This window comes from Coregonus clupeaformis, chromosome 9 (assembly GCF_020615455.1).
Source record: "Coregonus clupeaformis isolate EN_2021a chromosome 9, ASM2061545v1, whole genome shotgun sequence".
Lineage (NCBI taxonomy): Eukaryota > Metazoa > Chordata > Actinopteri > Salmoniformes > Salmonidae > Coregonus > Coregonus clupeaformis.
This window is the reverse complement of record NC_059200.1, coordinates 36,363,522-36,388,371: the sequence shown is the minus strand read 5'-3', so window position 1 is coordinate 36,388,371 and position 24,850 is coordinate 36,363,522. Positions and strand designations below refer to the sequence as shown.

Sequence of the window (24,850 nt, the reverse complement as noted above, 5' to 3'; positions counted from 1 at the left end):
CACCGGACGTGCTACCTTGTCCTGTACCTGCTGTTTTCGACTCTCTCTCTACCGCACCTGCTGTCTCGACCTCTGAATTGTCGGCTATGAAAAGCCAACTGACATTTACTCCTGAGATGTCGCTCCCTCTACAACCACTGTGATTATTATTTGACCCTGCTGGTCATCTATGAACGTTTGATCATCTTGGAGAACAATCTGGCCTTAAATGGCCATATAATCTTATAATCTCCACCAGGCACAGCCAGAAGAGGACTGGCCACCCCTCAGAGCCGGGTTCCTCTCTAAGTTTCTTCCTAGGTTTCTGCCTTTCTAGGTAGTTTTTCCTAGCCACCGTGTAATTATGGAGTATTGTGTGTAGATTCATGAGAAAAAAAGAAAATCATTTTTAGAATAAGGCTGTAACGTAATAAAATGTGGAAAAAGTCAAGAGGTCTGAATACTTTCCGAATGCACTGTACAGTACATAAGTGTTAAGTTGGATGCTAGATCCAATGTACATTGTTCATTAAATTATTGATCGTTTTCTCTGTGTATGTATGTGTGTGGGGGGGTGACAAGGGGTGTTGAAAGGTAAAATACAGAAATATAGATTGAAAAAGGTTTGCATAATATATCAGAAATATAGATTGAAGAAGGGGGTAAGACACAAAAGAAGACTTGAGAGCAAATCAAAGAGAAAGGAACAACAGAAAGAACAGAAAGTTTGAAAGTTTATTGAGCGTCAACACAGTTTTCAAGAAGTGGAAAACAGAGGAGCAGAAGGAAAGGCTTACATATATAAACAGGAGAATACAAGACAAAGGAAGCTGAATTTCTAACCACATAAATCTTCAAGAGCCTGTTGTTCACTGCAATCCTAATTCATCATGGTAAATGTAAAATATCTAAGAAACTATACAAAAATACTATATTTCTTGTGTTTTCACTTTCTTAAAACATACCTAAATAGGTTCAAAGCAATAATACCTAATTAATGCATAATAAATACATTTCTCTATCTCTCCTTGATGTCTCTGTGAGTATCATATGCGCGTATAAACTCTGCCGCAAGTCACTCAGAATCTACTTAATGTAGATTCTGGCAAAAGCACATTAAAAAGTAACATAAAAAACAACTTTGCACTACTACGGAAAAATCCAGTGTTTGTCAACTCTACACGAGGATAGAACGTTAGCGGCCGTCGGCTAGCGTACGCATCCTGACCATTAATCTCAGCAGCTGAGCTCTGACCCCTTGGTCTTACTTGACAGCGAACACGGAGGTGTTGGTGATGGACTCCATGATTGTGGCCAGGCGGCTGCACAGGTCGTGGGGCACTTTGGAGCGCACCGTTGGTGGATCTTTTAGGACCACCCTCTCTGTTGAGCAGTCCAGAACCCTGGGCAGAAACTCACCCAGCTTCTCCTGTAGGGAGTCTGAGAAAGAGAGGAAGGGGGAGAGGAAGAGAAAGACTTAGAGCTTCCATAGGAGGAGTAAAATACAGTTATTTATTATAAGCCTTATAATAACGCAATTATACCTCTCAACTTTAAGTAAAGTGTTACTGAAATCTGCAAATGACAGCAGTGTTGATGTAGATAAACAATTAGCACAGCTTGGTTAAAGCCCAGTAAAAACATCTTCCCCTCCCTCTGTCCTCACCATCCAGGTCTACTCCCAGGTAGGAGCACCAGTGGCTGCGGATAGCCTCCATGGTGTCCAGGTCCTCCTGGCTGACCATGTCCGGCCGGCTCATCAGGTGCATGCAGGGGATGACCGCCTCGTTCATGATGATCACGCCCTCCTCCACGTCGCTCACCTCGCCGCTCCTGAACAGGGTGGCCGCATTGTCATTCACTTCCTAGGAAGTGGGCAGAAGGGGGAGGACAGGGGATATTCATATGCAGTGTCACTACGGAGTCTTTTTGTATAAGAGCATATGCAAAATGACCAAACTATAGCCGAATAAAAATGTGCAATGTGAGTCTAGAGATAAGTGGTCTATATACGGACAAAGTGTTAATATGCTATATAGCAGGGCTTTTCAACTCCAGCCCTGTGAAACTTTCTCACACTGAAGTTTAGCTTCTTATTCTCTATTCTATTAACCTTTAATATATCTTTACTTTTATATTCCCAACTGACAATTTCAGTCTCATGTCCCAAATCTTTTCAAACCAGGTCTTTCACAGTGATGCCTCTGCATCATCAGTAACACTCACTTTGAGACACCTCCTCCTGTAAAGTGCAATAAGCGACTGCTCCACCCCTCTCTTCTCCCCTCTCCTCAGCAGAATGGTGTTGTCTTTGTAGGCGTGGTTGAGGTAATTCAGCGCCTCGCGCACCCTGGTGGAACACAATGATGATATCACGCCACGCCACGTCAGCCAGTCAGCCCACTGATGACATCACATCAGCCAGTCAGCCCACTCACTCACTCAAACCACCATACAGGCTGATCACGTAGGGGCAGAGCCCCGGTCGCCATGACAACACCTACTTTCCATGCTGGTACTGTTCCAAGCCCGTCAGCAGGTAGACAAACACTGTCCGGAACAGGCTGTAGTCGTCATGCCATTGCTGAGGAGAAGAGCACACAGACACAATCAATGCAAGTTTGGTCTGATTTCCGATGGAGAAAAAAGCCTACCTAGAGTATTGGTATAAATCACATACACTACTAGCCATCAAGGCCTGTGTAATGTACAGTGAGGGAAAAAAGTATTTGATCCCCTGCTGATTTTGTACATTTGCCCACTGACAAAAACATGATCAGTCTATAATTTTAATGGTAGGTGTATTTGAACAGTGAGAGACAGAATAACAACAAAAACATCCAGAAAAACGCATGTAAAAAATGTTATACATTGATTTGCATTTTAATGAGGGAAATAAGTATTTGACCCCTCTGCAAAACATGACTTAGTACTTGGTGGCAAAACCCTTGTTGGCAATCACAGAGGTCAGATGTTTCTTGTAGTTGGCCACCAGGTTTGCACACATCTCAAGAGGGATTTTGTCCTACTCCTCTTTGCAGATCTTCTCCAAGTCATTAAGGTTTTGAGCCTGACGTTTGGCAACTCGAACCTTCAGCTCCCTCCACAGATTTTCTATGGGATTAAGGTCTGGAGACTGGCTAGGCCACTCCAGGACCTTAATGTGCTTCTTCTTGAGCCACTCCTTTGTTGCCTTGGCCGTGTGTTTTGGGTCATTGTCATGCTGGAATACCCATCCATGACCCATTTTCAATGCCCTGGCTGAGGGAAGGAGGTTCTCACCCAAAATTTGACAGTACATGGCCCCGTCCATCGTCCCTTTGATGCGGTGAAGTTGTCCTGTCCCCTTAGCAGAAAAACATCCCCAAAGCATAATGTTTCCACCTCCATGTTTGACGGTGGGGATGGTGTTCTTGGGGTCATAGGCAGCATTTCTCCTCCTCCAAACACGGCGAGTTGAGTTGATGCCAAAGAGCTCGATTTTGGTCTCATCTGACCACAACACTTTCACCCAGTTCTCCTCTGAATCATTCAGATGTTCATTGGCAAACTTCAGACGGCCCTGTATATGTGCTTTCTTGAGCAGGGGGACCTTGCGGGCGCTGCAGGATTTCAGTCCTTCACGGCGTAGTGTGTTACCAATTGTTTTCTTGGTGACTATGGTCCCAGCTGCCTTGAGATCATTGACAAGATCCTCCCGTGTAGTTCTGGGCTGATTCCTCACCGTTCTCATGATCATTGCAACTCCACGAGGTGAGATCTTGCATGGAGCCCCAGGCCGAGGGAGATTGACAGTTCTTTTGTGTTTCTTCCATTTGCGAATAGTCGCACCAACTGTTGTCACCTTCTCACCAAGCTGCTTAGTGATGGTCTTGTAGCCCATTCCAGCCTTGTGTAGGTCTACAATCTTGTCCCTGACATCCTTGGAGAGCTCTTTGGTCTTGGCCATGGTGGAGAGTTTGGAATCTGATTGATTGATTGCTTCTGTGGACAGGTGTCTTTTATACAGGTAACAAGCTGAGATTAGGAGAACTCCCTTTAAGAGTGTGCTCCTAATCTTAGCTCGTTACCTGTATAAAAGACACCTGGGAGCCAGAAATCTTTCTGATTGAGAGGGGGTCAAATACTTATTTCCCCTCATTAAAATGCAAATCAATTTATAACATTTTTGACATGCGTTTTTCTGGATTTATTTGTTGTTATTCTGTCTCTCACTGTTCAAATAAACCTACCATTAAAATTATAGACTGATCATTTCTTTGTCAGTGGGCAAACGTACAAAATCAGCAGGGGATCAAATACTTTTTTCCCTCACTGTAGGTTTATGTTCAAATAAGTATTTTATAGTGTTTAGCTCAAATTGTCCCCATGTGAAATGACACAAGGGAACCATTAATCACTGATCGTCTTGGATTCTTTATGATTGGTGGAACAAACTGCTTAACAGTGGGGACAACATTTTGGAACATCACAGGTAATGATCATTCATACTCCATTCAACCATTTTTATGCGAGTAAAGGTTTGTATGCTGGCGACATGATGATCGGTGCCTGGCTGCCAAATGACAAATAAAAATGAACTCCAATAACCAGAGAATATTCCGAAAAATATGAAATCTACTTTTTGCACAGAGCTGCCGGACATCTTGCATTTCCTAACATCTTTGCTTGATGTAGTCATTTCTAAGCTCCGCAGCCACATGTAGAAGAATGACATCGTGTCACACAGTGCGACTCAAACAACATAAACAAAGATCTATACACATGCCAGAGGCATTTCTTACTCTGTACAAAAAGTGGATTTAATATTTTTCGGAATATTCTCTTGTTATTGGAAATCCACCTGCAACTGGAAACAGGCATTTATAAGACACAAGTGCCTTCCAAATCGAGAATAAAGAAAGTATCGGCAGTAAAGGTTGGTTGAAAATAAGTTTACTATGCTTTCAATAGACCATCAGATCGACCTCCAGAACAAGCTAGCTTAGCTATGCCGCTGGAGGTTGGATCTAGATTGGCTAAGGGAAACCTTGCTATTGACACATACCATATATTCCTCCATATCCATATCCTCTGGCTTGATGAGGCGTAGTTTGGCGCGGGCCTCTCTCATGATACTGATGGACCTACACAGGAATTGATGATTTGCCCCACAGCAATATACCTATGAATAATACTTGTTGATGATAAATGCTTTTTAATTGTTCAACAAATAATTGTAAAAACAGCAGCAACAAGCTGAATTGCAAGTACAACTTACAATGAAATGACAAAACATGAACACATTTGAAGTTTTTAAATATAAATTTCAACGCATGTCAGAGAGTGGTGCTGACTGACCTGTCGTCGAAGCTGAGGTTACGGTCGGTGAAGCCATCCAGCAGGGTCCTCTCGATGACGCAACTGGGCGCCTGGTTCTGGAAGAAGTAGACCAGGGCATGGTGCAGGCGTGGGTCCTGCTGGGACAGGGAGTACTCCTCCCGGAAAGCCTGAGGAGAGGGGTGTCAGGGATGTTGGAGCCCACTGGGCACAGACCTCATCTCAAAGTATAGTTCTGATTTCCATTTGGTTGAGTTGTCAACTAACGTGAATTGAAAAACTCTACTTAAATCCGAACTGGTTCTCTAGTAGATTAGTAAGAATGGCTCACCCAGTGTTCAAGAATGGCCTTTTTCCCTTCATTAAGATTACAACCTCTCACTTTTGGTTATTTGAAAATGAAATAATCTCCAAAATATAGCTATTTTTAAAACAAGCAATAATAGAAAGTTGGTTGCAATTACAGTTTAATCCACCAGAAAAGACTGAACACATATTACAACAAACATTATGGTTAAACTCAAATATACTAACTGATAGAAAAAATTAAAATAATGTTAAACGGTATCATCTTTGTAAATGATATCATAAATAGGACTGGTGGCGTGTCACACATGCAGTTAACAAAAATATATGGAAATGTCTGCTCTTTCCAAAATTACAACCAACTGATTGCAGCATTACCACAACAATGGAGGAGGCAAGTGAAAAGGGGAGAAGGTAAGGAACTTGTCTGCCTGCATTCAAGACCAAAATTGTCTAAAGAAAATTGACAGCTTTGCACACTCTTGGCATTCTCTCAACCAGCTTCACCTGGAATGCTTTTCCAACAGTCTTGATGGAGTTTCCACATATGCTGAGCACTTGTTGGCTGCTTTTCCTTCACTCTGCGGTCCGACTCATCCCAAACCATCTCAATTTGGTTGAGGTCGGGGGATTGTGGAGGCCAGGTCATCTGATACAGCACTCCATCACTCTCCTTCTTGGTAAAATAGCCATTACACAGCCTGGAGGTGTGTTGGGTCATTGTCCTGTTGACAAACAAATGATAGTCCCACTAAGCCCAAACCAGATGGGATGGCGTATCGCTGCAGAGTGCTGTGGTAGCCATGCTGGTTAAGTGTACCTTGAATTCTAAATAAATCACAGACAGTGTCACCAGCAAAGCACCCCCACACCATTACACCTCCTCCTCCATGCTTTACGGTGGAAAATACACATGCAGAGATAATCCGTTCACCCACACCGCGTCTCACAAAGACACAGCGGATGGAACCAAAAATATCAAATTTGGACTCCAGACCAAAGGACACATTTCCACTGGTCTAATGTCCATTGTTCGTGTTAATTGCCCAAACAAGTCTCTTCTTACTGGTATCCTTTAGTAGTGGTTTCTTTGCAGCAATCGACCATGAAGGCCTGATTCACACAGTCCTCTCTGAACAGTTGATGTTGAGATGTGTCTGTTACTTGAATTCTGTGAAGCATTTATTTGGGCTGCAATTTCTGAGGCTGGTAACTCTAATGAACTTATCCTTTTTGCGACTGCACTTGAACTGCACTTCCACGGGGGCCCAGTATGAAAAATAAATAAAAATAATGTATGCACTCACTAACTGTAAGTCGCTCTGGATAAGAGCATCTGCTAAATGACTAAAATGTAAAACCTTCATGTCTTAAAGTAATAGTAGTAAAGTTGTCTTTGCTTATTTGAGCTGTTCTTGCCATAATATGGACTTGGTCTTTTACCAAATAGCCCCCCCTCCCCCCTTCCTTGTCACAACACAACACAACTGATTGGCTCAAACGCATTAAGAAGGAAATCAAATCCACAAATTAACTTTTAAGAAGGCACACCTGTTAATTGAAATGCATTTCAGGTGACTACCTCATGAAGCTGGTTGAGAGAATGCCAAGAGTGTGCAAAGCTGTCATCAAGGCAAAGGGTGGCTATTTGAAGAATCTCAAATATAACATATATTTTGATTTGTTTCACACTTTTTTGGTTACTACATGATTCCATGTGTTATTTCATTGTTTTGATGTCTTCACTGGTATTCTACAATGTAGAAAATAGTAAAAATAAATAAAAACCCTTGAATGAGTAGGTGTTCTAAAACTTTTGACCGGTAGTGTATATAAAAAAATGAATGCGTGAATTTAACGTGAAAGACAGAAAAATGTACCATGTCAATGAATTTAGGTTCAAAGTTTGGTGAAAAAAACGTCATCACATTGAATTTTTGTTGTTGAAATTACATGGAAACAGATTTGATTCAACCAGTTTTTGCCCATCATCCTACAGAAAACTGTACTACATGAGTGATTGATATCTTTATTTCATCCACCTTGATTGGACTGTGAGGTACCAACAGTATACCTTTTCTAACATCCCTATGGCTCAAGTTTGCCAAGACTCTACCTCTCCTCTTTATGTACATATATATATATATATATCTCTACAAGAGGAGACTGACAGAATGTTTACACGTATAGCATGGTAGAAGGACATAGACTAGCGAGATGCCACAACCTACTTTACCTTGATGAGGCCAGCCTCGGGGCCGTCCTTGTCGAACGCCTGTCTGGCTTTGGCTATGGCCATAATGATTCCCTGCATAGCTGGAGTGAGCATCATCTAAAACACAGCACCACAGAGAAGGACAAAGAATGGGCATTAGAGCGAGGCCATGCACAAACAAACTCCTATAGCAACGATGCACCCTTCAGCGAGTCATGTATTCTGTATCCATTCATTGGATTGATGCAAACCATCATATTATAATTTGAAGCAACACTCAGAGTGGCATTGCCCAAAATGTATCCAAATGATTTTCTAACCAATAATCAATAGAAGTCATCGACCACGGAAAAGCATGCTTTCAATGTATTGGATTTTGATTTATATATGTACAGTTCCTTCGGAAAGTATTCAGACCCCTTGACTTTTTCCACATTGTTACATTACAGCCTTATCCTAAAATGGATTAAAAAATAATAATCCTCAGCAATCTACACACATTACCCCATAATGACAAAGCGAAAACAGTTTTTTATTTTTAAATGGTCAGGATCGAGGCAAAGATGAACGGAGCAAAGTACAGAGAGATCATTGATGAAAACCTGCTCCAGAGCGCTCAGGACCTCAGACTGGGGTGAAGGTTCACCTTCCAAAAGGACAACAACCCTAAGCACACAGCCAAGACAACGCAGGAGTGGCTTTGGGACAAGTCTCTGAATGCCCTTGAGTGGCCCAGCCAGAGACGGACTTGAACCCGATCGAACATCTCTGGAGAGACCTGAAAATAGCTGTGCAGCGACGCTCCCCATCCAACCTGACAGAGCTTGAGAGGATCTGCAGAGAAGAATAGGAGAAACTCCCCAAATACAGTTGTGCCAAGCTTTTAGCGTCATACCCAAGAAGACTCTATGCTGTAATCGCTGCCAAAGGTGCTTCAACAAAGTACTGAGTAAAGGGTCTGAATACTTATGTAAACGTAATATTTCTGTTTTTAAAAACCTGTTTATGCTTTGTCATTATGGGGTATTGTGTGTAGATTGATGAGGGAAAAAAACAATTTCATCAAATTTTAAATAAGGCTGTAACGTAACAAAATGTGGAAAAAGTCAAGGGGTCTGAATACTATCCGAAGGCACTGTATTTAAGTTACGTATGGGGCGACTCTCTACCTCTTCATTGTAGCCGTCATTGTCAGCCTGCACCAGGATCCTGCCCACATTGGGGATCTCCACCTCTGACACCACGTTCTGTGGTTGCTGCTGCTGTCGGCGTCTGGTCGCCGGCGGGGCGTCCTGACCATCCTCGCCGTCTGCCTGGGTGTCGGGCGATGCCGCAGCTTCCGCCCCTGCCTCTCTGACCCCAGTCTCGCTGTCGGTCTCAGTGGTGAACTCTGTGGAGGGGTCAGGGGTCACAGCTGCAGTCTGGGCCTGGCCATTCATCTCTGCTGCAGGGCTGGGAGACTGTGGTGGGGGGAGCTGCTGGGGATATTAAGTTGACAAAGTTAGATAGATCAAGTTAGCTGGTTAATGTCAAGTCTAAGGCATATAGAGACCTAACATGCATACTTGTCTGGTACTTGTCTATTATGTCACCCCCCCAAAAAAAAGTATTATTATATTATGCTTACACAATAAAAAGCTTAATTGCAGCATATATAATTTAAATAAAATAAAATGATTTTTCTGACTGGATCCTCTTTTGATTGATAAACTGAGTCGTAAAATGTACATTTACTGTGCATTAACTTAGTTGGATCTTTAAAATAACGGAAGGACCATAAAAAAACCAAAAGCACTTCACTACATTGGGATTCATTCAGGACTATCTGCATTGGCCACTAGAGGTCGCATGTACACCATTTATGAAAAATGTGCCGTTTGCACAGGCAGGTAATCTGTCTAGCAACCAATGGAATATGTAACACATGCCAAGCGGATTACAGTTATATTTAACATAAAGCGGGTAAAATCTAGACCTAACATTCAGATACTACTGATACTACTAGGACAACTTTCTACCAACAGTTAGACAACAAAGAGCAACTGCAATATCACGATGGATCCTTGTCAACAGGAAATACACCACATTCTGTTTCATACACATTAACAAAATTCTGTTGTTACTCAATGTTGACAACAGCCACATCATTCACACAAGCATTCTCAAAACCTTTCACAGGCCTGAAAACGAGCATCGGTCCGAGCAAACAACCAACCTACGGCTTGTCGTTGGAATACGCCAGAACTCTCTCCAACTAACCGACCGCAAAGTACAGTAAGAGGAATAAAAAGCTAATGTTCTATTTAAAGCCAGACCTTTCACTGGCCACAGCTCCTGTGTCCTCCTGACAGTGTCCCCAAGAACCACCAGTGGTAAACCAACTGACTGTGTGGAATGCTGCTGGGATGGCTGGGGGAGGGTGTCCAGTGACTGACTGCGAAGGCCGTAACGCCTCCAGCGAGGGGGGTGTGGGATGTGGGGAAAGGGACTTTAGCTAAACAGTTGGAAAATACTGGGGTATACTAACGGAGGTTAGCCTACTGGTAAACACAGCTGCCTTTGGACTACACATAGCCACCGTCTAAAAGATCAACAATAACTCTGAGAATAACACACTCCCTCTTCTTTCTTATATGTTGTTTATCTAAAACTGAACCCATGAGTCGCCCTAATGTCATGACTCACGGCCAAAACATCCAGTAGCAGCAGCTATCACTATGCAACAGGGAACTAAGGGATAGGTCTATGTGTGTATATGGCCTAGATAGAGTCTGTGACCTATATTCGATGGCTGCTCAGATGACAACACCAGACCCCTCTTTTCACCCTGTCCACTTGACTGTGTTGCTGCCCCTCCTCGTCCTCGCTGGTATGTTGGCAGGGCTCTGGCGTGACAGTGACAGAGACAGCCTGGTGGTTGCTCTCCTCTGGGCTGCTGCCTGCGCTCTCCGGGGACACAGGTACTGGGGACTGGGGCTGGCTTGTTGGGACAGGCTCTGAAACAGGACAAGGACAATGAATGGAACAGGCAACAATAGTCAGAACTCAGATCTTAAATATTTGCTAGTGTTTAATTGAACAAATGTGATACATTTTATGAAGAGGGAAATGGATTAGTCCCCATCGGTAGACAGACAGGGACAATAGGGCTTGGCCAAATGTGGTGACCATTTGATTCAGTAGCTGACTAAAAGACAAGGACAAAAACCTTGCTTTGAAAAAGTATTTGCCCCCTTTCTACTTTTGCATATTTGTGATACTGAATGTTATCAGATCTTCAACCAAAACCTAATATCAGATAAAGGGAACATAAGTGAACAAATAACACAACAATTACATATTTATTTCATAAACAAAGTTATGCAACACCCAATTCCCCTGTGTGAAAAAGTAATTGCCCCCTTACACTCAATAACTGGTTGTGCCACCTTTAGCTGCAATGACTCCAACCAAATGCTTCCTGTAGTTGTTGATCAGTCTCTCACGTCACTGTGGAGGAATTTTGGCCCACTCTTCCATGCAGAACTGCTTTAACTCAGTGACGTGTGGGTTTTCAAGCACGAACTGCTCGTTTCAAGTCCTGCCACAACATCTCAAATGGGATTAGGTCTGGACTTTAACTAGGCCATTCCAAAATTTCAAATGTGTTGCTTTTTAGCCAATTTTCATGTGGACTTGTTTGTGTGTTTTGGATCATTGTCTTGCTGCATGACCCAGCTGCGCTTCAGCTTCAGCTCACAGACGGATGGTCTGACATTCTCCTGTAGAATTCTCTGATACAGAGCAGAATTCATGGTTCCTTCTATTAAGGCAAGTCGTCCAGGTCCTGAGGCAGCAAAGCATCCCCAAACCATCACACCACCACCACCATGCTTGACCTTTGGTATGATGTTCTTACTGTAGAATGCAGAGTTTGGTTTTCGCCAGGCATGTCGTCCAAAAAGTTATACTTTTGAATCATCTGTCCATAGAACGTTCTTCCAAGAGTTTTGATGATCATCCAGGTGCTTTTTGGCAAACTTGAGTCAACTTTTTGGACGAGATGGGTCTCATTATGCCTGGCGAAAACCAAACACTGCATTCCACAGTAAGAACATCATACCAAAGGTCAAGCATGGTGGTGGTGGTGTGATGGTTTGGGGATGCTTTGCTGCCTCAGGACCTGGACGATAACATTCAGTATCACAAATATGCAAAAGTAGAGAAAATTAGAAAGGGGGCAAATACTTTTTCATAGCACTGTACACCCCCACCCTCAAAGACCATGTAACCCTTCCATATAAAATGATGTCCAGACTGACTTTCAGATTCCACTGCTGGTTTAACAGCCGACTCTGCCTCTGGTTCCTGTTCCTGCTCCCCAGTGGGTTCCTGGGCAGGTCCAGGTTGGGGGACTGGTTCTGCTGGGTCATCTTTAGTGGGAGCATGAGTGGAGGTGGAGGCTGCTGTGGGAGTGGCCGGCTTCTGCTGTGGCGGCTGGTAGAACTGCTCTTCACACTCCCTGAGCTCTTGCTGGAACCAGCGGTTGTCCTCGCTCATGTAGCGCCTGAGGATGGGTGGCAGGGAGTCCATGCCCTGCATGACCTGGCCCATCTCGTCATCTGTGTCCTCTGTGGACAGAAATATCATGAATATGAACAACATCACAATGAACTAACTGATCACATTCAATAGTAACATAAACTAAGCAGCATACCCTGAAAAGACAAGCAAAACACACTAAAAAACATTATGTAAAAAAAAACACCTGTTCAGGCTATGAATTGGATATTCATAAATGTATTTATTTATATATCCAGAGCAACAGTTACAGTGTGCACAGATATAGCCGGTATACAGTATAGGTGTGGCCAGATATATGTAAACAGCACTGTGACATGTTGACTTGCACATGTTGACACCAAAAAATTTCCAACATTTTAGTCCAAAGTAATTTAGCTGAGCAGGACTGGCCTTATGTTTTTGGTCTCTGGTGTACATCGTTAGTTCAGTTTGTGGTCATACACACATCTTTCAAAAATGTAGGTGCTGGCCTAAGGAAGTATACTTGAAAAGAACAGAAAGGACTGCACACTGAATTTGCTCCCAATTACCACCTTTATGGACAACGTTTCGATCCAACACGGATCTTCGTCAGGTCAAACAGACTGAGTGCTCACTTCCCAATACACTGTAAATAAAAATGTTCACCTCGCATACATAGCTAGTTCCTCAGTGGAATGGGGAGTAGGGATACAGGTACCTGCGATGAGGTGAGACAATATGTGCTGGCGTTGGTTATGCCTCCGTACGAGTCCCTGACCAGCTCCTCCAAGGAGGACACGCTGACGATGACATCGTTGTACTTCATCCAGCGCTGGTTACCGTGGTCGTAGATATAGGCCCAGTAGTGGCCGGCCGAGGCTTGGCCCTCATGGAAGAGGACGGCATGAAGCCTGTACGGCACCTTCACACATCAAAACAAGAGAAACTTTCTGTATTGGCATGTGCACATTCAAACAAGAGATTAGAACTAGAAAAGTAAAGTTTTAGCACAAACCTACCGTTAATCATTATAGTCTCTTGTGACAGAGCGTTAACATAATGTCAAATCGAGTACCTGACAAGATGTGGTTCTGGGTTCCGAGATGAATCATTATGCAATGCTTGTGACACATGTTCAACCTGACAAAGTGATATTAGTGTATCACATGCTTTAACCTGACACGGACTGTCAGATAGATGAGAAAGAGGGATCTTACCTGTTATCCGAGCAGATGCCCTCCAGCGTTTGGCTGACCCTGTCGATGCTGGCCTTTAGCTCTGAGCACCGAGACACACAGATCAATGCAGTGCACCTGGGGCTGGGCTAGACACACACACACACACACACACACACACACACTCTAGAGTAGACACTCTGGGATAACTGACTGACAGCTAGGGTAGGCTGTCTGCTCATGATACACCTACGAAAAACGATCACTCGATATATACAGTAAATGTGTATTACCACATACAGCTTCAAATCCTGTTTAAAAAGGTAAACATGCTCTCATGGAATCTAATTTCGCAATCACTACAGATATATCATAGAAATCAAGTGCTATTTGCATGTGAAAATGTCACGGGATGTATTAGATCCATTGTTCACATTTTTCTTGGTGCCACACTTTGCCAGTGCTATGCATATCTTACCGAGTGTGGCTGTAATGGACAAGAAAACATTTGAACATGAACCCAATTACAGAGAGGTTATCATTAGTGAATCCAGGTGTAAGTCACCGTACCGTTCATGTTGTTCTCCACCTCTGTCCTACGAAGCGCAGCTCCTCCTCGGTCACACTGTGGGGGGCGGGGTGAGGTGGGGTGTCCACGGGGGGTCTGCACTGGGTGAAGGGCTTGTAGATGGACGTCCTCTGGCTCGAGGGGGGCTGCTGCTGACAGGTGGAGCTGTCGGACGGGCCTGCGTCTCCTGGCTCCTGGCACTGACTGAGGAGACCCACAGAGGAAAGGCAGGATGTCAACAAATGGGGTTGGCATGCAAAAATACAGTGAAGACAGTGGGTGATATACTATAAATAGGCTAAAAGGTAAAACATTACAGGGGTGAATTGGTCAATCTCATATCAGAATAGAAATGGAATAAATATAAATCTATTTAATATTTCCCATCGTTTTTTACTAGGAGTTTAAAATGTATTAATTTATTATCAATTATCCCCTTAATTGACAGACTTCACATTGACATTCTAGGTAGGAACACATCACAGTGTTTACTCTCTCTTCAGCAGCTGGCACTGCAGTCACATTGTGTAATATGGAGTACCGGTAAGTCGTGACAGGACTAGATATTGTGTAAGCACTAGAAACCTCTACATGCACACATTGGGGTTGCTGCTGGGGGGGAGTGGGGGATGAGGCAGCCAGCCTCACGTCTTCAGCAGGGGACACACTGGTGTGCTTAGTGCAGGCGAACTCCAACATGTACTGTAACATGTCTGCAAGAGGATACTTTGTCAGCCCGGAGCCATAGTTTCTGTAGCTGGAAACAGAAGAAGACAAAGGTTGAAATGATGGTAAATTGGTTAAACAGATTTCATCCAAAACATTGTCAGTCATGATTCATGAGCAGGACATTTCCTACGTGAATCAAAATACTCATATTAGAGAAACACTGTGTGTATGTCAGTTTTTCTACTAACTAATGATTCATTCACTCTCAGTGGACACATTTGGATGTATCCATCCTGTTGCAGTCATCAGTGAATTCTTCAATAAAAAATGATTAGGTAAAAAGATCACAGTGGTCCTCCAAAATGTGTATTGATGTGTACCTGATGGGTCACACTGCTTTACAAACAGTAAGTTCAATAGTAAAATCACCATTCCAGTTTCTGCTGCAGGACCGTGAGCTACTCCTTCAGTCGCTTCACCTCTCCTGTCCTGTTGTGGGTCTGCTCATTGTTCTTGTGAAGGTATCTGTTCGCATACAGTAAACTTAGTTTACCACAACAAAAGTTTATTTGACTCGGATTCCCCAATTACAGTATCACCATTACAATGCAATACAATGCTTAGTCTACTGTAAATGAATGCTGATATTCAATATATAGACGAGTTTCTTTCCAAAACACGATAAATCCATTTTCAGAAATGTTGGTAAATTATATTTTATTTAAAGAATTTATGAAAGAGATTGGTGTGTTTTTCACTATCTAATCATGGCATGGGGTTGTTCAATGACAGTTATGTATTTGTTTAAAATCTATCAATTGGTTTAATTTCAGAGAAACATAATCATGTTTTTTTGCTAAATGCTATATATTCACCTCACTCAAGAGAAATAAGTAGTACTGCTAGGTTTTACACAGTCAAATGTAACAAATAACTACATTTTCTATAAAGAACAATACAAAAAAAATAAAAATCAATAAAAATCCAATACAGTAATATGAGATCTGTGTGTAAAACACTTACATTTGACATTTTAGTCATTTAGCAGATGCTCCTATTCAGAGCGACTTACAGTTAGTGCATTCATCTTCAGGTAGCTATGTGAAACAACCACAACATACAGTATATCACAGTCAAATATACAGTATTCAAACAATTCATTCCAGCTAAACAAAGGATATATAGTGTTTTGCAAAAAAACACATTTTAATAGACACCTAAAGTCTATGAATGAAAAATCTGAGAACAGTAATATTTTAAACACATGAAGGTACCCATAACCAATCATTTCTGGTGAAAAAACACAAATGTGAAAAATGTGTGGATATAGCGTTTTGGAAATAAACTCTTCACATTAATATATATGTTTAGATACATATTAATACACATATACAGTACCAGTCAAAAGTTTGGACACAGCTACACATTCAAGGGTTTTTCTTTATTTTTTACATTGTAGAATAATAGTGAAGACATCAAAACTATGAAATAACACATATGGAATCTTGTAGTAACCAAAAAACTGTTAAACAAATCAAAACATATTTTCTATTTAAGATTCTTCAAATATCCCCCCTTTGCCTTGATAACGGCTTTGCACACTCTTGGCATTCTCTCAACCAGCTTCATGAGGTAGTCACCTGGAATGCATTTCAATTAACAGGTGTGCCATCTTAAAAGTTAAAATGGATTTCCTTCTTAATGAGTTTGAGCCAATCAGTTGTGTTGTGACAAGGTAGGGGGGTATACAGAAGATAGCCCTATTTGGTTAAAATACCAAGTCCATAATATGGCAAGAACAGCTCAAATAAGCAAAGAGAAACAACAGTACATCATTACTTTAAGACATGAAGGTCAGTCAATACAGAACATTTCAAGAACTTTGAAAGTTTCTTCAAGTGCAGTCGTAAAAACCATCAAGCGCTATGATGAAACTGGCTGTCATGAGGACCACCACAGGAATGGAAGACCCAGAGTTACCTCTGCTTCAGAGGATAAGTTCATTAGAGTTACCAGCCTCAGAAATTGCAGCCCAAATAAATGCTTCACAGAGTTCAAGTAACAGACACATCTCAACATCAACTGTTCATAGGGGACTGTGTGAATCAGGCCTTCATGGTCGAATTGCTGCAAAGAAACCACTACTAAAGGACACCAATAATAAGAAGAGACCTGCTTGGGCCAAATTGGAGATTTTTGGTTCCAACCGCCGTGTCTTTGTGAGACGCGGTGTGGGTGAATGGATGATCTCCGCATGTGTATTTCCCACCATAAAGCATGGAGGAGGAGGTGTTATGGTACTTTGCTGGTGACACTGTCTGTGATTTATTTAGAATTCAAGGCACACTTAACCAGCATGGCTACCACAGCATTCTACAGCGATACGCCATCCCATCTGGTTTGCGCTTAGTGGGACTATCATTTTGTTTTTCAACAGGACAATGACCCAACACACCTCCAGGCTGTGTAAGGGCTATTGTACCAAGAAGGAGAGTGATGGAGTGCTGCATCAGATGACCTGGCCTCCACAATCCCCTGACCTCAACCCAATTGATGGTTTGGGATGAGTCGGACCGCAGAGTGAAGGAAAAGCAGCTAACAAGTGCTCAGCATTTGTGGGAACTCCTTCAAGACTGTTGGAAAAGCATTCCAGGTGAAGCTGGTTGAGAGAACGCCAAGAGTATGCAAAGCTGTCATCAAGGCGAAGGGTAGCTATTTGAAGAATTTCAAATATAAAATAAGTTTTGTTTTGTTTAACACTTTTGTTTACTACATGATTCCATATCTGTTATTTCATAGTTTTGATGTCTTCATTATTATTCTACAATGTAAAAAATAATACAAATAAAGAAAAACCCTTGAATGAGTAGGTGTGTCCAAACCTTTGACTGGTAGCGCAGTGGTCTAAGGCACTGCATCGCAGTGCTAACTGTGCCACTAGAGATCCTGGTTCGAATCCAGGCTCTGTCGCAGCCGGCCGTGACCGGGAGACTCATGGGCGGCGCACAATTGGCCTAGCGTCGTCCAGGGTAGGGGAGGGAATGGCCGGCAGGGATGTAGCTCAGTTGGTAGAGCATGGCGTTTGCAACGCCAGGGTTGTGGGTTCGATTCCCACGGGGGGCCAGTATAAAAAAAAATATGTATTCACTAACTGTAAGTCGCTCTGGATAAGAGCGTCTGCTAAATGACTAAAATGTAAATGTAAATGTAAATGGTAGTGTACATAGTTTTAGGTTTTTCACAAATGAATATCAAGCAGCTCACCTGTCCATAGAAATGATTTGTGGGAACTCCAGTTTCTTGTGAATCTTCTCTGGGCGTCCTAACGACTGGTTGAACTCAAACCTGGACAGTTCAAAGGTCAACACTGGTGGTAACTTTGAGAACCATCTCTGGAACCGAGAGAATTCACATCCACATTAATATTACCATATACATTTATATTTATATCTATATTACATTAACATTTAGATTTATTTGGCTTAACATTCACAACATCTTTCAAAGTAAACATAAAGCTAGGAATTTGGTATGCTCACCTCGCTGCCAGATGAAATGGTTTGATCTGAATGTAGGGCTTCAATCTCCCCCTCTACCATGGCACCTTCCAGACATTCATCCAAGTTATTGAAACCTTTCACTTGTAAGGGGTACTGGCCAAACTGCTCGATGTTGGATAAGGTCTTGCCTAAACATGGTCAAACATCAATGTGAATTGACAGAAAAAATACTGATGTCATTAGAAGGGTCAGGAGTTTTTCTTCACGATGGGACCTCAGCAGGAAAATCTCTGGGGCCTAGTTAAAGGCTATAACAGGTTTTGACAAGAGTCATAGCCCTTGATAGCGAAAAGAGTCATAGCCTTAAAAATATAGTTTTTCCTGATCAGGTCATGTGATCAGGAAATACGAGGCCCTACAGTATGTATAACCAAAATCAAATGTCCATTCTATACTTACCCTTATGTGTTCTCTCTGCCACAAAAGTCCCATAGAAAAGCTGAACCATTAGGTTTCCTTTTCATCTTCCAGGCTGCTAAAGATAAGATGTCACTTTCATACCTCAAGCAACTCAATATCTGATAATAGTGGTACAGGATTTTATGGAATGTCACATACAGTAGCTGAACCAACTACCAAAAAAGAATACTGTAGCTATGGAATCTTAGTTACCAATGACAATATGTACTGTAAGTGCTCTCGTACAGCACTGCCTGTTAGGGATCAAATCCTTGACTTCACTCACATCCTAGAATGAACACATCTGAAATGACCATACATGAATACACAGTAGTTGTTGTAAAGTCGTGTCAATGACCCAAGTGTCTGTGTGGTGTGTGTGTGTGTATGCATTGACATGAGTGTGTGTGTGTGTGTGCGTACATGTACCTGTTGGGCCTCACTGGATCTGAAAGCATCTCTCAAAAGCTCTACGGCAGCAGAGGGGTCCAAGAACCTGCGAGTGGAGCACACCATGAGAGCAAAGATACAGCGCAGCTCCTGCATGAAGGCTATGTTCCTCTTGTCCTGAGAAGGCTTCTCTCACTTCACAGAGCTGCACTCGAAAACCTGCGTAACACTTTACTGATAGCCAGTTTTCAACAATATCTCTATACGCAAAGGGATTGTTCAGTCCATATTACCTTCATGAGCCAATATAAATTATTTAAAATGTATATACATTTTTATAACATTTACTTATAACTGTTTATAAATGGTTTATCAATGCTTATTCAAGGAAGTTACTATATAGTGTTACACACCATCTTTTTGCACACTCTATAACCCTCTAGTCTAGTTTCCCCTCTAACACCAGCCAGCCTTCCCCTGACTCTTCAGCCTCTGGGATCCAAAGGTCCCCTACTCTGTTCCTCAGGGCTCCTGGACCTCCATTGGACACTCACCGAGTGGCTCTTACACTTCTCCAGGATTCGCTCAGACAGGCAGTAGTTGAGTACCAATCTGCGTAACACGGGCAGGTGGAACAGGGACTGAAACAACAAAGATGAGACTGGTCAGCATTCCTTAACACCGTCTTTTCATGTGTAAAATGTAACTGTCGAGGATACTTATGGAGGTTTTAACACACAAGAGTCACAGTTAAGCAAACTAAAGAAAATGCCACTGAGAATAATATAACTTTACCGTGTGATACGGAGAGATGGTGATTTTCCTCTCATAACAAGACAAATCAATGTGATTGTTTTCTATTTATATTAGTTAGTGACAAGATGCTTCATTGATGCTGGCGAGCTGTAGTGTGTTTTATTGCTGTAGTGTGTCTTAACTGTGTACCATATACAATACAAAATAATGTAGCCTTACGTGCAGTTACGAAGCGACAACAATATACCTGAGTTGTTGATCGCATTAGGCCTATGTGTCTTCTCAACTTTCTAGTTTCCCAGAAACCCAATTACAGCTTATCACAATCTTACTGTAAAGTGTACCACACAAGATACCACAGAAATATGAGTACACAGCCACATGAGGTCATTTAGTGAGTCTCAAACTTTCTATGAGCAAATTGTGATGAAAAAAAGTCAAATAAAAGCTCAAACAAGCAACAGAAAATGTCATCAGGGTTTGCTAAAGAAAAGGTTGGATTTAGATCTATTTCAAACAACTTCCCAGCCACTCAAAATGTGTGCATGCATTCCTATCCCCTGATGATATTTCCTCTGGGTTTTTAGTGCTTTAATCGATGTGACGCATATCTGAATGAAATTAAGGCAAATGAGCGTTCCCATCCGGCCTAATCTACCGATATAAACTAATTTCAGTCCAGGCTGCAGAGTTCATCGCCTGCTCTATCATCACAACACTGCACTATTTAATTACCCTTGCAGTCTATCAATATCAATGAAGGCTTGAATTTCAGCGAGGCCACCTGATAGGCCCGGCTAAATTCGGTCTGGAATGGACTCTTAATAGAATTAGAGCAGCAAGAAGCTTTAGCGTTTGGAAAGTAAAAAGCCCACCACTGCACTTCATCTTTCCTCATCCTCCTGGTATTACCGATAACTCAATTATCACAATATGGCTTGATTGTGTTGCAACAGGTTGAAAATAAATGTTCTGAAATGTTTGGTTTCAGTTGAGAGAGCAGGGGGAGAAGTCAGGTAATATCTCGACAGAAGTCGACATCGTTCAGCAAATTGGATGCAAACAAACATGTGTTTGGGGCCTTCTCTCCTAGTTGTAATATTTTTGAACCAATTCACACGAAAAGTCTTGAAAGGTTTCAGAAAACAGAGAGAAGTTGTAAACATGGCCACCATATATACACCAATTAGGAGGTGGTGTAGAAAGTAAATGTCGTATTACAGAGACCAGAGGAGTCCTAGGGATTCTGCAGACCAACGCAAAATTCGAATGCAACCTTTACTGTACGATATCAACCTTGGTAACGGTCTCCAGAGGCTTCAAATGAAGGTTTGCAATTAACAACTCCCCAAAATTCCAAACTTGTGAACCATATAACCTTTACATAATGCAAATGCTTGTTAACAGCCAAGGGACGAAGCTTATAGGAAACAAAAACAGGTGTGTGAGAGACAGAGAGACAGAAAGAGAGAGAGAGAGTCACAGCCAGGGCCTGACTGGTGATATAACAGGTGGGCCTAAATGGCAAAGCATTAAGGCCACAGCACAAACCCAGAATTTTCTACTAAACTTTTTTATTCTGTTCATATTGGGGTTCTCATCTCACCGGCACAATTCTCTTTTACTGTGCATATATTTTGTGTATATTTTGCAGTGCAAGCTGCCAACCTCCCAGTTATCTCACCTGTATGACGGCACTGAACCAGCAGGTTTTGCCCATGTTGTGGATGCCCACAGGCCACTCATCCTGGCGGATCCAGTCTGCAGGGCTGCAGCTCTCTCCCTGGGCCTCGCAGCACTTCCTCTTCACTCGTGCGGCACTGTCCTCCACGTTGGCGTCCAGTGCCCTGGTACACACCAAAACACGCCACTCATCAACTGTAGGCAATGGTCTGATTGAGTTATACCTTGGTTGTATTCATTAGGCACCAAATGGAAGAAAACTGACTCAAATGGAGAGGGAGTACATGGACTTGTCCAATAAGAAATGCTCATTTTTGTTTTCCGTTGCGAAACGTTTCAAAATGTTTTATGTTGCGTGCCCTTATGAACAGGATCCTGGTATTCCACTGTCATCCTTTCTCGTTGACGTTATTTATTGCTCATACCACTGTGTCCACTTCAGATGTTATCACTATTTAATTGAGAGATGACTCAATTGGTGACTTCGTTCAGCAAGAAAACAGCAAGAGAAGGAGAGATGGTGAGGTACTGGACTACTATACCTGTTGAGCTCTCTCTCCACTGCCTGGGATTCTTGCAAGCTGAGCTCGATGGCTGTCTGAAGGTCATCTTTAGGAGGAGCCCCTGAGGACATTTTAGAATGATGGAGAGTCACAACACAAAGCATAGCGTTGATGTATTCAACATCAGATATCAGTTTGCATTGGGAAACAACTAATCTTCTTTGTTTATCACCAGACCCTCAGTATTTTTCTCCTTTCCTTAAACCTTCCTTCCCAACTTCCGGCCTAACTTTCTGGGCCTCCCTGTTGGCTTCTGTGTCTGGGATCTCGTCAGTCCCCTGGCCCTCCTCTGGAGGCTGTGTGGTCAGCAGTCCAACAGCATGGCTGATGTCCCCCTGGCTGGTCTGGAATCAGAGAGATAAGTAGGCATTACAATGTGTCCTTTCCAAGAACTCCAGCTCTACCCTGGCCTTGTGCCAGTCTGTTTCTGATTTTGCTAACTCTGACAAAGGACATAGCAGAGATAAACTGGCACCTAGGCAAGTTGCTACCCCTAACCTTAAGTTTGACCTCTACGTGACGGAGTCCTTCTAAAGGATCTGTTCCAATGGGGACCGAGATAAATAGGCTATTTCAAGACAAGAGTCATAAGCCTGGTGAGGGAGCCAGCTGATAAAAATGTCTGGGACAATGGTCTTTATTTTGCCATTCAAGCAAGTAAGTCACTGAGAACTCTTTTGCAATAACGACCTGAAATCTTCATCGCTCATATGTACAATATGCAGGTTTTCCCTTCAACTAGTTCATACTCATTGACTAATGGTGTAAACATGACATCTCACAGTTGTCATCTTAAAAAGCATTTTTAGATAATTTACGTTTAAGGCAAGAAATTATAAAATAGTTTGACAACCCTGTTTGTAAGCTTTTAAATGATAACAAACAACTGTTTATCTTTTCCAGTGATGAAGACATGGATGTATGATGGTATGGTATGCAAAATGGGTCAATTTTGAGCACCTTTATCTCCTGAATGTATTGGCATTCAGGTCCAAAAGGTAACTTTCGGACAACTTCTTCCATGGACAAACATGTATGGAAAGTTTTGTTTAAATCAAAAGGGATGCTGTAAAAAGGTTATTGAATTCAAATGGATTTACCTGCCTATCTATCTATCTATCTATGTATCTATCCATCCATCTACAATATGATAATGTTATACCGAGTAAGCAGGCAGAACCTAACTAAACCTATCTGCCCACAGTGTTTGGCACTCACCTTCAGGGCTCTCAGGAGGATCTGTGGATCTTGGATACCAGTGATCTCCCTCAGCTGGTTGATCAGCATCTGGCTCTGAGAAGAGACAAACATCAATAAAGAACAAAAGGCTTCCGTTAACCTGTTGCTAGGGTGAAAATAGTCTCTAAAATCAAGGTATGCAATTGTTCATTAGACCTTCCTGTCAAGATCGGAAAGAGTTCACATTCTAGAGGTTCTCTTTCCAGACCTTTACTTTTAAACGCCAATCTTCAACCCTGATTAGCGTGACAGAGTATTAGGGAGTAATAATTACTCAGATGAGCTATGGCGCTCTTCTATTAAAACTGTAAGATGTGTTTTTTGGGGGGCCATACGAATTACAAAGCACTTGCATACCATTGTCTGATGTCATTGACACATGCAATGTGACACATTGAAAAAATAAACAAAGTCCGCAGCGAGGAGGAGCAGGAGCAGGAGCAGGAAGGGGGAAGGGGGAAGGAGGGGGAGGAGAGGTAAGGAGGAGGGGGAGGAGAAAGACAGGATGAGCAGGAGGAGGAGGGGGGAGGTGGCGTAGGGGGAGGAGGACAGGAAGAGGAGAGAAGAGGAGGAGGACAGGAGGAGAGGGAAAGGAAGAGGAGGAGGAGGGGAGGGAGAATAATTACTTGCTGCAGAATTGCTTTTGTACCCTTACCCAGATCTGTGCCTCGACACAATCCTGTCTCGGAGCTCTACGGACAATTCCTTCGACCTCATGGCTTGGTTTTTGCTCTGACATACACTGTCAACTGTGGGACCTTATATAGACAGGTGTGTGCCTTTCCAAATCATGTCCAATCAACTGAATTTACCACAGGTGGACTCTAATCAAGTTGTAGAAACATCTCAAGGATCATAAATGGAAACAGGATGCACCTGAGCTCAATTTCGAGTCTCATAGCAAAGGGTCTGAATACTTATGTAAATAAGGTATTTCTGTTTTTTATTTTTAATACATTTCCCCAAAAAGTATGGGGTATTGTGTGTAGATTGATGAGGATTTATTTTTATTTAATCAATTTTAGAATAAGGCTGTAACGTAACAAAATGTGGAAAAAGTCAAGGGGTCTGAATACACTGTATAAGGTCCCACAGTTGACAGTGCATGTCAGAGCAAAAACCAAGGTTGAAGGAATTGTCCGTAGAGCTCAGAGACAGGATTGTGTTGAGGCACAGATCGGGGGAAGGGTATCCAAAAAATTATTTAGCATTGTAAGTCCCCAAGAACACAGTGGACTCTTCCTAGAGCTGGCTGCCCGGCCAAACTGAGCAATTGGGGGAGAAGGTCCTTGGTCAGGGTGGTGACCAAGAACCCAATGGTCACCCTGACAGAGCTCCAGAGTTCCTCTGTGGAGATGGAAGAACCTTCCAGAAGGACAACCATCTCTGCAGCACTCCACCAATCAGGCCTTTATGGTAGAGTGGCCAGACGGAAGCCACTCCTCAGTAAAAGGCACATGACAGCCCGCTTAGAGTTTGCCAAAAGGCACCTAAAGGACTCTCAG

The 24,850-nt window shown here is 42.5% G+C and overlaps 1 pseudogene; it reads right to left on the bottom strand.

The window, feature by feature from the left end:
* Positions 1 to 700: 700 nt before the first annotated feature.
* The window catches only part of LOC121574231, a 37,271-nt pseudogene continuing 13,121 nt past the window's right edge, over positions 701 to 24,850 (bottom strand).